Source organism: Neophocaena asiaeorientalis, unplaced genomic scaffold (genome assembly GCF_003031525.2).
Source record: "Neophocaena asiaeorientalis asiaeorientalis breed wild unplaced genomic scaffold, Neophocaena_asiaeorientalis_V1.1 scaffold177, whole genome shotgun sequence".
In the NCBI taxonomy this organism is placed as follows: domain Eukaryota; kingdom Metazoa; phylum Chordata; class Mammalia; order Artiodactyla; family Phocoenidae; genus Neophocaena; species Neophocaena asiaeorientalis.
In genome coordinates, this window is record NW_020172779.1 from 5827702 (window position 1) to 5839621 (window position 11920).

Genomic DNA, 11920 nt, shown 5'->3' on the forward strand with positions numbered 1-11920 from the left:
TGGCTTAGTGGCTCACGGTGGGGTCTTTATGGGTTTGTTCCAATCACCGTCTTACATTCCCACTCTACTACCAGTGTTTTCTATGATTCTATCCCAAATAAACTTCTTACACTGAGATACTCTTATCAGGTTCTGCCTCTCGGGGAACACAAAAATGGAACAAATCTCAGAATGCGTGACACTATCAGATATGCCTAAACACACTGAAAAATTAAGTGGACAGAAAGGTACATTGAGACATCTGAGCCAATATTAGTGCAAAAAAAAGTCTTCAGGAAACCATTATTCATGGGTTCTTAGAGAGCAGCAAAGATATTGTATCCACAAAACAAGAGAATGCTATAAGAAAAGAATGAACAATGAGACCAAGAGAATGTTCTGGAGCTTAGAGATAGAACAGATAAAATTTTTTAAAGATTCAATACAAGAGTTGTAGATACAAATCTAGTAATTGTTCATGAAAATGAACAAACATGAAAGAGAAGGACAACTGGAGAAAAAAAGAAAAAAAAGATAACAAAAATTAGTTTCTTAGCGTGTCCATACAGAGGTTCCAACATCCAGCTATAAGATTTCCACACACAGAGAGCAAAAACGGCAAAGGAGAAGAACTGTCAAATAAATAATACAAGAAAACTGTTCCAGAACTGACGTGTAAGAGCCTCTGGACCACAGACCCCCATCTACTCAGTAAATGGCACCCTAAATGTCTTAGTTATTTTTTTCATGACACTCATAGGCCCAAAGAAACACCTACCAATTCAATTTATTAAGTAGTTAAGTCCAAACAACGTAGTACATCTTTAAGTCCTAAAAACTTAGCATTTGTTGGGCACTATACAACCTCTAAAACTTTGCAATCATATGGATACTGCCACCTTCATTTCATGTGGTACTTATTTTTAATTTAATTTCTTATCACAGTAATCACAGAAAACCCAGCTTTGCAAAGATATTCACATTATTGAAGGAATGCAGCAATCTAATGTTGAAACTCCCTTTAATAGTTTGCCTGGTATCCAAGAGATGTTGCTGTTTTCCTTGAAACTTTAAAATATTCCATGGTACCCTTGTGAGTTCACTGGGGCACCCTAGGATATCTTGGCACACAGTTTGGGAACTATGGCTTCAGCCTACTGCTGTCCATTAAGTGCTTGGAAAATTGATTACCAAAAGCCTCACACCAAGGCAAGGCACTCTATACAACTGAGAATATCAGAGATAAAAAGAAGTATTAGGGCTTCCCTGGTGACGCAGTGGTTGAGTCCGCCTGCCTTTGCAGGGGACACGGGTTCGTGCCCCGGTCTGGGAAGATCCCACATGCCGAGAGTAAACAAGAAATGAAGGTGATAGTAGATTCAGGAAAACAGACACAGGATAAAGCCAAGGACAACCCGAGGAAGATGGCCACACACCAGGCCAAGACAGAAGCAGTCCAGAGTGGCAGGGCTCCAGGAGAAAAATAAACAGAATGGGTGGATTATTTGATATGTGTGAAAATCTGAAAAAAAATTATTGCTAGAAATTTGATACATTAGTGCTGCATTTGGGGAAAAAAAAAATTGAGCTAGGCATAAGAAAACTAAACAAATGGAAAAAAAAGAAAAGCTGTTAGTAACTGCAAAAGACCTGATCATAGAATATTACTTGGCTGGAAAATGGAGCAATACTGACATTATCATAATTTTATAAACAGAGACTGATTTAGTCAATAATGGCTAAATCTGATATATCAAGAAATAGCAGTAACAGGCATATTATTCAGAATATTAGAATATATATTCTAGTATGTAAAAAAAGTATTCCAATATTCTAAATCATATGCCCATACTGCTATTAGAATATTCTAAATAATATGCCTATACTGCTATATATTCTACTATTCTGGGGAACAGGAGAGAAGATATGGGGGAGGGTAGGCGAAGGAATGCTATAAACATGTAGTATTTTGATTTAGACAAATTCTAAAAATGAAGTACAGAACAGAGGACAGTATATGGATATCGCAAGCAAAAAAGAAAAATCATTAACCTTGATTTTCATTGCAGATGAAGGACATTTCAGATGAAATGCAGGGCCCCAGATAGCCATGTAATTACCTATATTTTAAATTTCACTTTGTTTATGTAATCCTACTCTCAAGTCACCTCTTCTGTGAAGCATTCCTTTCCACTTCATATATCCTTAGTACCTTCAGATATTCCATAAGTTCTGTTACAACATTTACTCCTTTATAACTTTTTATTATTATAGAACTTATTGTAATTTACATAAATGTAGTTTATTACTCTACACCTGTCTCCCCTCTGGGCTGTTCTATTTTAGAACAGGAATTTCATCTCATCCCTCTATAGATTTTTGCTTCAATCTACCAACAAGGTGCCACCTTACAAACATTAAAAGAAAAATTATTTTAATAAATAGTTGTGTAACAATTTTACACCATACCTCATCAATTCAAACTGCCCATTTCTTTTCACATTTTATCATCTTTGAATTGGGGGATGGGCCTTAAAATCTCTGAAGGTGTGGATGGAAACCAAGTTCTTGCAGAGAGTATTTATAATTTCTCCTATCATTCATCGGGGGCCCTCTCTATCTGAAAACACTTTAGATTAGATTATCTGCCTAAGTACTTTTTAAAACTCACACTGACATTGTATATTCAGACCTAAATATTTATTAGAACCAACCTGCAATTCAATATTATTGGAGATATATTCTTCCTTCCTTCCACCAGTACCAAATTTGAAATGAGTGCCTTTGTTGTCCCTTTTTGTGTGATGGGTTTATTTTTCATTTATTCCTGCATTGAAGGCATAGCCCTTTGGTGTCCCAACTTTATGCAGGTAACCTATCAGACTTCCCATCTTAGACAGTTTTTTCTTTCTTAAGGGTACATAAACAATGACATATCTTCCACTGGATGGTCTCTTGGAGACCACGAAACACAGTACTAAATAACAGAATAAAAAGTAAAGTATATTTTTGACTTAGTAATGATTATATAAATATTTTACATTTTTTGTAAAAGAAACATTGGGTTTCTTTGGGTTAATAAGATCTCCACATTCCTATAATTACTAGAAAAAATTTTAAAGAGTTTTGAATTTTGCTGTGTAGGTTAAATCCCTACTTGCCTACTGTTCCTTCACAAAACACTCCTCTGCATGTTCCTGCATATCAGCATTTTAAGACACAGTTCACATTTGCCCACTAAAAGCCACAGCGCCCTACGCTGTGGTTTGGTTGATGGAAAGCATCTGATGCGACTAAAACTCATCAGTGAAATACACCCTTGTGGGATCATAATTCACACCTGCAAGGCAAACGAACTCTCCTAAGCCATCACTTACGTCGTTTGGTTCCCTAACATGGCAAATCCCAAGCTCTCCCTTGTGCCCCCCAAAAGGCTTTATAGAACATATGATTGAACCCTTCATTTTACTTATAGGATTGAACCCTCTATCCAAAAATAATACTTAGATAAGCATGAGACCTGACATACTACACAGTTACTAATTATTTAGTGCAGACTACGGTTCCAGGCAATGAGCTAACCACTTTACATACATAATCACTCCACTCCTTACAATGAACCCACTGATTAAGAAACTGAAGCTTGTAATTAAGTAACTTGCACAAGATCACACAGGGAGAAAGAGGTGGCTTGCAAATTCGAGCCCAGACAAAATAAATCCAAGGCCCACCCCTCTGAACCATTGTCTTTTACCACTTTGAAAAAAAAAACAAAATTGCGAAAGGAAGAAACAAGAGCAGTTTGAACAGCAATGCAAACAAACTGGACATGTCAGCTGCAGTCATCCTCAGCAACCCGTTACATTTTAGACAGAGCCTCCCACACTTATGAACATGCTAAGAACGATGCTTCAGTCCACAGGGAGGAGCAGTTTTTAAAAGTACTGAGCTAAAGTACGGGTCATCCTTTTAAGATCCATGATAATCATTATTAATCGTGAACCTGTCCATCTTGTCTATTCTGCGCTGGGAATGCGGCTCATTTGTGCTCATTGTGTCTTAGGATATTTACTTTGTGGTGCACATTGTATATTTTCTCTTAAGTCTCACTCTGCAGACCAGGGCTAAAGGCAAGCATCATTATAGATCAAAGCCAGTGAAGTGGGTAATGAGGTTTGGTATGTAAAACACCTGTTATAAATCCGGGGGAAATTCTGGCTTTTCTTTAACATGAACTGCTTTGAAATGCATCATCTGAAGTAGAATTCTTAGTAGGCCACTAGCTGCCAGAGAATGATTTCCCTTCACCAAACAGAACACTGGTAGCTTTGCTTAGATGTCTTTCACAAGTGTGGAGCCATGTGCAGCGAGTTATTTTTATACATACTTCATGGGGTGACGGCTAAAATGCACCACTGAACAAGAAGAACATCCCCTACCCCGGCAGAAAGAAGGAACTGAAGGACCATCCCGATCAGCTTCACTTAAGGAACATGGTCTGAATTCTCAGGCTGATACATAAGCTTAAAAAAGAAACAATTAAAATATCTAAGCAGAGAGTTTTCATCTCCTTGGGTAGAAAGCGTTCTTACTTATTCAGATGTGTAGGTCCCTGTGCCACAGCGGGGCAAAGGCAAAGTGGTTATAAATATAACACGAAAAGGATAATTAATTACATTTTTGGATCACTGTTAAAATCATGCCTGGCTCCTCTTTTGGGAACTGTCTTTCAAGACTGGTCTATGTTAAGTAAGTGCTTCCTAGGTTTATAAAGTCCCTTCTTTCTTCCTCTTCTCTACAGGAAAAGGTATAGTTTTCATTATCGTATGCCAAATGTTTATCGCCATAGTCCAACAGCAGGAGTGCTGGAGGATGGGAGTCATAAAAAAAGGGTCACTGCTAAATCCCCCAATTTTTTCTCTCCCTCCCTCCCTTCCTTCCTTCCATCTGTCCTTCCATTTTTTCCTTTTCTAACACATTTTAACAGCCTGATGTCTGCCAGGTACTATGCTATATATGCTGGGGTCAAAATCACCCTATTTGTCTTACTAATCTCAAGTACTTCACAATCAGCCTCAAATGCCCTACCTCCCTAATTACTGTAAGGCTCCCAAAATCAGAGGCCAAGGCTTATTCCTCTGAGACTTCTTTTGGTCCCCACACGATGTCTTGAGTTTGTGTGGCGCGCAGCAGGAGAGCTGATGGGGTGTTAGATAATCTGATTTCCAGCTCTGTCACTGACAGGTAACCTGGGACCAGTCACCTAACCCTCCTGTGCAAAAGGCAGATTGTAACACCTGTCCAAGCATCCACAAAGGGGTGACCTGGTGACAAAATCGTAATGTGAGTAAAGCCCCTTTGCAAACCTAAGCCTTACTCATGGAGTTGCCCCCAAGTATAATTCAGGGTCAAGTGGCCTTGTCCCAGGGCAGCTGGGTAGAAACAGGGAGCCAGTCATTTCACTAAAGCCCTGCCAACCTCATGCTAGAAGCACCGCCCTAGAGAGCGAGCTTCTTGAAATGTGAAACCGAGCGTGACATTTCCCCGCCTAAAACACTTCACCCTCAGAATGAAATCCAACTCTGTAACAAGGCTTACCAGCCTTGCCCCCTGCTCAATTCTCTGGTCTTTTTTCAGTCTTGCCCTTCATCAAGGTCTGAAGGTCACGTTCTACCCGCTCAGCCACACTGGGCTAAAGTTGATGGCCAAGCTCTTTTTTAGGCTGCCCTGAGGCATTTGCCTTCCCTAGCCCTAGAGGGGCTCAGCTGCCCTTCCCACGGGAACCCACAGCATCCCATAAAACCCCGCATGTTGCCCTTTTCACTCCATCCTGTAGTTGCCTGTATGGTGCTGATCCGATGCTGATCTGTGTCTGTCACTCAAATGTTGCTTCTTGAGGGCAATCCCCTAGTGGCGTGTGGCACATAGAAGACACGGAATAAATAACTCGTTAGAGGCGTAAATAAATGAATGAATGAAGAACTCCTTTGCAATGAGACAGGAAGTGATTCTTTACTGTGGTTCAGTGTATTCATGAAGTCCTACCTGGGAACTCTGCACCATTATGACTTTAGCGAACCAGATGTGGTAGCAGAAAAATTATCCCTCCCCACCACCCCCTGAAAAGAAGATGCCTAGTCTCCAGAACCTGTGAATATGTTACCTTACATGGCAAAGGGGAATTAGGGTTGCAAATTGAATTAGGGTTGCTAAACATTAACTTTAAATGGGGAGATTATCCTGGATTATCTGGATGTGACCAATGTAATCACAAGGGGCCTTTAAAATGCAAGAGAGGTATAATAGAGGTTGGAGTGATTAGAGGTGAGACGACTCAAACTGCTACCCCAGGCTTAATGGAAGGGAGCCATGAGTCAAGGCAGGAGAGTGGTCTCTAGAAGCTTCTGGAAAAGAGCCTCCAGAAAGGAATGCAGCCCTGCAGATACGTTGATTTTAGCTCAGTGAGATCAGCATCGAGCTTCTGACTTTAACAGACTGTAAGATAGTAAGTGTGTGTTTTAATTTACCAGGGTTTCTAGTTATTTGTTACAGCCATAGTAGAAAACGAATATTTCAAACAAGAAAGTAGAAGAAAGACCTCATAAAGACAAATCATTCCACCTCTTGGAGCTTCACTTTCCTAATCAACAAGTTGAGGATAAGCATCCCTAGTCCGCTTATTTTATACAGCTGTTCATGAGGATCAACGGCTTTAAGGCTTGTGCTTCAATCTCAGCCTCAGCATTTATTCACTGTGTTTCTTTGGCAAGTGGCTTAATTGATCTGGGCCTCAGTTTTCTTAGCTGTAAAATAGACATACTGATAGCATCAGGGTATTGTGAGATTCCACTGATTTGGTCCACGTAAAGCGCTAAGAACAGCGTCTGGTACAAGGTAAATATTATATAAGTGTTAGGTACTATCACACGTGTAAAAAGAGTTTACAAAAGGTTAGGCATTATAAAGTAGAATTAGCATTCTTACAGAACACTGGTTCTTAAGAGGTTGGTTCTTGCCCTTCCCCAGTAGCAGTTCATAAACTTATGGAGGCATTTTAGAGGTCAAGGTGGGTCATGCTGGCATACAACTAGCATTTAGTGATAGCCGCCAGGGATCCAAGACACCTTGCAACATCTGAGCCAGTCCTTCACAGTGCAAGATTTTTCCAGATCCCAAGTGATACTACATACCCCTACTCATCTTCATTTGTAGCTATGCATCGATAGTAATTTTACATACGAGTCCTAGCATCTACCTCCTTCATTATGACCTCTGGTGTAGTTGTACCATGCAGTTATCTATTGAAACATATTTTTTATAATTCACTTCATTTCTCCATTTTGTCATGTTAATAATAGGGCATTATTTTGATTTTAAATTTAAATTAGAGTTAGGTTATATTTATGAAATTCATTTCATGATAATAAAAGGGGTGTTAGAAAGATTTGTTAATAAAAGTGTGTTGGGTCTGAATTTATAAGTTATGAAGTGAAATAAGGTTTAGAGATGGCTTACCGCAGCTTTCTAGCTTTCCAATGAAGAAAATTAAGGCCCAAAGGAATAAAGTATATTGCAAAAAGTGTAATTATTAGTTAAAAGATAACTCAAGTTTCAAGATTCTAATTCCAGGGTTCTTGGGTATTCTTTAAGAATCTGTACATCCTAAATAAATTAATATTCTTTAAACTTCAAATTCTCATCCAATCCTGAGATTGAATGGCAGCAAAATCACTGCCCTTCCCTTGCACCCTGCCACCTCCCTGCCCCATCATCCCTACTTCCACCACTGGAGAAAGTGATTATGAAAGTGACATTTTAGATGATCTCAACAGACGAGCATTCCTGGGAGTAGTACTGAGGGAGGAACTCTGATGGAGAAGGTTAATGCCAACAACTGTCTCTGACTTTCTCCTTTGCGTTTCTATTTTTTCTAGTCTAGTTCCATAAGTGACCTCTGTACCCAAGGATAATTCTGTCCACCCCTCACCTCCACTTCCGGAACATTCTGCACTCCTTGATCTCAACAAAGTTCTGAAGAAACTAATTTTATTGTCACTTCAGTTACAAAAAGGTTGATATAGGCCAAATTATGATCTTACTATTGATATAAGGGCAAAAACCTCTTCCCCCACCCCTCTTCTGTACCCAAAGCTGCCAAAGACGTCTATGCAGGTATGCCCTGCCCAACTCCAGAGGGTGCACCCCTGGAGTTACGAGGTTGAATATCTGCATGGCTGAATGCAGGGTCCCTGTTCCCACCTCCCTAAAATGGGAAATGAGTTCACAGTGTGAAGATTTCTGATCTTAACTTTGATGCGCGTTTGGTTTAACACTGACTTAACTGGAATAGTTTATTCACTCTTTAAGTCTGAATTGCAATTTAGTCTCTTTGCCTGCCATGTGTTTAATGACGGACGCTCAGTCACTTTGTAAATTTGGGCCATATCGCAGCAGCTCCCTCTTGATAGCCAGACACTTGGTGATTAGGGCTTTGAGACTCAATCCTCTTTCCTGTCTCTCCCTTTTGAGTGGTCCACACAATTGCTGTTTCCTGCTCAAGGCTGTCCCAGGCACGTCAGCACATTCGAGGAGTGGGAAAGGACATCTCGAGCCCAATAACTGATGAAGCTTCAACTGATTCAAGCACGCAGTTGAAGCAGAAGCTCAGAGTATCAATTTCACCTGGAGGTTTTAAGTATGAGCTTTGAAGTCTGATAGACCTGGATGCCTTCTAGCTCTGGTAGTTTATGCAAATAACCTGTAAACTTTAAACGTGTAAAGTCTGTAAACTTTAGTTTCCCATCAGTAAAATAAGCAACAGTAGCACTAACCTCATGGGGTTACCAGAAGTGTACACGAACAAATATAAGTAAAACCTGGCACATATTAAGTGCTCAAGAGATGTTAGCTGTTGCTGTGTGATTCTCTTTTCCCAGAGCAAAGGTCTCCTAACATTACAGTTCTATAGTACAAAAACAACAACAACAACAAAACAATAAAAATATAAACTCTAGTAAAGGAATAGGAAAGATGTGTCCCTTAGAAGGGGCAATTTCATCTTCATGTGAATTGTAAAAATAATCACAGCAGGCATTTGATACGTTCTGTCCCGCCCCCCTCCCCCGGCCTTTTTAAATTCTCAGAGTGCTCTTCCATACGGCAGCCCAATAAGTAAGCATTTCTTTATTCTCATTTTTCAGAAAACACTGAGGCTCAGGGAGGTTGACATCCTTCTGCGACAGAATCTAAGACTAGAACGCTGGCATTGAAATTTGCTGGGCGGGGTTTCATTTCACAGGATGTACCATTAGTAGAGGCAGTCAGTCTCCACTAGGGGGCGCATGTCACGTAATGGGGGTCATATTGGCTGTGGTTGAGGGATGAAACTAGTCTCCAACTGCTCCCTCAAAAATCATACAAACCAAAAAAAAGCAATCTAAATAGAAAACAGTGTCTTTACCATATAAATATATCTGTAATACATCTCCCTTAGTCCTCTGGTCCAACTAGATTACATCAGCAAAGACTTTCCTATGTAGAAATTCTGAAATCAAGATGGCATTTCAGTGCAGTAGCAAGTAGATAGGTGATTTTATTTTATTAAACTTTTTTCAAGATTTTTTTTTTTGATGTGGACCACTTTTAGTCTTTATTGAAGTTGTTACAATATTGCTTCTGTTTTATGTTTTGGTTTTTTGACTGTGAGGCACGTGGGATCTTACCTCCCGGACCAGGGATTGAACCGGCACCCCCTGCGTTAGAAGGCAAAGTCTTAACCACTGGACCGCCAGGGAAGTCCCGATAGGTGATTTCAAAAAGCCCTTCCCGTGATTCTGAAAAGTCCCTTCAGCTGGGAATATCTGTACTAGGCCAAGCTACAAAAGAGAGGTTGTTTTCTATTTGATTTGATGATACATGATCATTCCCACCTCATTTCGGACCAATACTCTCAGAAGAAGAGACACTGTTTTGGGGGTGGGGGGAGAGGGTTTCTTGCTTATCTTAATAGCAGTCAATTTCTGAAAACTCAGGCTTGGAATAAGACTGCTGCTCAAAGCCCAGGTGGGTCGTGTCTAGCTAGGAAGCCCATAGGTCTGCCCCTAGAGGTCCTGCCTGGAACACACAACAATCAGTTGTAAGAATGTTACCTTCAGAGATTTTTACAAAGCTCACTTTTCAGTTGCTGCACCAATAAAGTCAGACAACTGCTTGACTTTTTTTCTTTGTCTAAGTTTATTTTAAACTGTAGCGAGTCACATTTTCTTCCTCTTTAGGGGTGAGAGAGTTTTTTTGTTTTGTTTTTTTACTTCTTTGCTAAATCACTATTCATTAAAGTGAAACTGAGGAGAAGAAGGGACATAATGAAGGGCAGTGCCTGAAATAGAAGCAACCTGCCTTTGTGGCCCCTGATATTTTGCAGTAAATATTACAAGCCAAGCAGGTATCCAGCCGTTTATAGTCCAAACTACACTTGCTCCAAATTCCACCTGCCCCTTGTCACAGAAGCCAACACACACTTGAATCAAGAAAACTTTTTTGTTTACTTATGTTAACCATAAAGCCAAAGCAAATAGCCTTCCACTTTCCGGATCCTGGGTAGCAATTAAATATGAAGACATCACAAATCCTCTACACAAATAAGGGGCGGGGGAACGTGTATTCTAGGCCAGGATGTGGGCCATGTACCAGAGAGTTGCATCAGCTGTTACAGGGAACAGTTGGTTTCCCAACTTCGAACTTTCTGGGTTTCACACACCAGCACCACAATTGATGAGCAGGAAATTGACTTAAGTTCTTGATTTAGGCTTAAATCAACCACCTGGTTTACAAGGTCTCAGTTGAAACATTGTTTCAATGGCCATGGGTTCATTTACTCGTTGACTCAGCAAGCATGTCATGGAGCTCAAGGGAGATGACCCAAACTAAATCAAAGACCCCAGATAACTCAATCTACAGCGGGGAAAAGCTGAATAAATAGATATTTCCATGACATTAGTGCTGAAAGAGCTATGTACAAAGCAAGCTAAGGGGCAGAGTGGCAGGCATCCAGTGAAAAATGCAGCTGTAGTGGGAAAGGAGAATGCGTCATCCCCTTACCACTGCCCTTCTGCCCCACGTAACGCCCCACAGTCACAAAAGGGCACAAAACGGTGCTACCTATTCTGCTCACATTCGGCAACTAGGAGAATGGGGACATAAGATCTCAAGAGAGTAGTTTCTAAGACACCTCACACGCAGGGGAAACTGTTTACAAATGCAAAGTTGTTTCCACATCACTCCGGGGGAATGGAGGGGAAACACCGGGGGAAGATGCAGGCAGAAACACCACTTCACCAGCCCTCCAACGGAGCAACCTGGAATCCAGAGGGACTGGCCAAACACCTGGCAGCAGAAGTGTACTTTTGCATACAGCTGCACCTCACTTCCCAGCCCTGGGCACAGCTCCCGAGCCAGAAGCCGAGTTTCCAATTTGAAAGGAGGAAATGGGAAGGGTGGTGGGAGTTCTAGCATTCACACGTTGCCACCCCTCTCTGGCCCCTTTGAGATTCAACCCTTTTTTTTTAGCTGGGCAGCCCAGGCTCCTGAGAAGAAAATTGTGCCAAAGCAGAAAACTGTCAGAGTTGCTACTACTCAGTGAGCTCGCTTCGGAACGCGGGCGCGTACACTTCATTGCCAGTTTCACTTCCAGCCCCTACACTACACAAGGATTTTGCGCGGATAAAAAATGAGACAACATCACTACGCCTCCGACCCGGTGCTCGGCACAGAAACCCTCCTCGCCTAGCCCTTTCCTACACCCCTGACGGGTCAACGCCTGGGACAACCCTAGGGAGGGAACAAGTTGCCCCCAGGTGGGCAAAAGTTGTCAAAACTCCCGCCAGCCGCGCGCTGCGGCCCCCTGGTGGGTGACAGCAAGCGGGTGGGTGTGAGGATGAGGCTG

General features: G+C 41.3%; 1 protein-coding gene across 3 annotated transcripts in view; it reads right to left on the reverse strand.

Annotated features, from left to right (window-relative positions):
• SNTB1 (syntrophin beta 1) overlaps positions 1-11920 on the reverse strand; it is a 217179-nt gene that overhangs the window by 204094 nt on the left and 1165 nt on the right. The window lies entirely within an intron of this gene.